Source organism: Phaseolus vulgaris, chromosome 1 (assembly GCF_051622355.1).
Source record: "Phaseolus vulgaris cultivar YP4 chromosome 1, ASM5162235v1, whole genome shotgun sequence".
NCBI lineage: Eukaryota > Viridiplantae > Streptophyta > Magnoliopsida > Fabales > Fabaceae > Phaseolus > Phaseolus vulgaris.
In genome coordinates, this window is record NC_143498.1 from 262,501 (window position 1) to 263,529 (window position 1,029).

Below are 1,029 nucleotides of genomic sequence, written 5' to 3' on the forward strand. Positions count from 1 at the left end.
CCCCGATCGCACCGGGCCACAGTTCCAACCCGTCTCATCCGTGCTTCTTCTCCAGCACGACCACCGTGGCGGATCGCCAGGATGCTCGTGAGGGAGAAGCCACGCGGATGAGGCCGTGCCTTCCCTGTGGTGGCCGCGCGCTACTGGACCGAGAGTAATAAAGCCCTCAATATCAACCACATGACCCTGGGCGTAACCAGCACAAATGTGAGCCCAAGCGGACGCTGACTGATGACATTACCCCCCCGGCCGGCAGCAAGCCAGACATGATGGCCCCTTCCCCGCGAACGGTTGGAAGCCATACCCCCTTCGTGATGCTCACAAGTCTAGAAATGAGCCACACAACGAAAATCCCACCAGCGTGCCACAAAAATCCACATAACAGATTCACATTTTTTCCCACCGGGTCAGTCGGCCGGAACCGACGGCGGCCACCACCGTGCCGCCGCCCACAACGGGTGACACCAACCCAAGTTGGTGGATCACCCATGTGTGGGCGTTTTGACTTGCCCCACCACAAAGCAAGCCAAAACAGGGGGGAATGAAGGGACCGCACCAGAATTTTCCATGGTGCAAGAGCTGGCTGCATTGAGGAACACCCCCCCCCTATAATAGCTAAATATGCAAAAGCCACTTTTGTACAAGTAGATACACTTTTTTTGAGTAGACATAAGTTCTGTTTTGGGACCTAGAGAACGAATTTTCACGAGATTTTTTGCAGGGATCCTCATAAAAATGGTACAACATTGCCTGCAAAAAATTAGAATTTTTCGACATGGGGAAGTATTTTTTTTATTTTTCCAAAGACCCGAAATGTGGAAAATCGGGAAAAATGGAAAAACGTATCTAGACACCGTATTTTTGCGTGATTTTTTCCAGTCCATCCCATAATAATATCAAGAAGGTGCCCACCAAGTTTCGTTAGGATTGGCCAAGGTTTCGAATTTTCATGAATTTTTTTCAAAACCCTCTATTTTCCAACATTTCAAAAATTCAAAAACCACATCAAGATGGCTTGGTTTGATACCA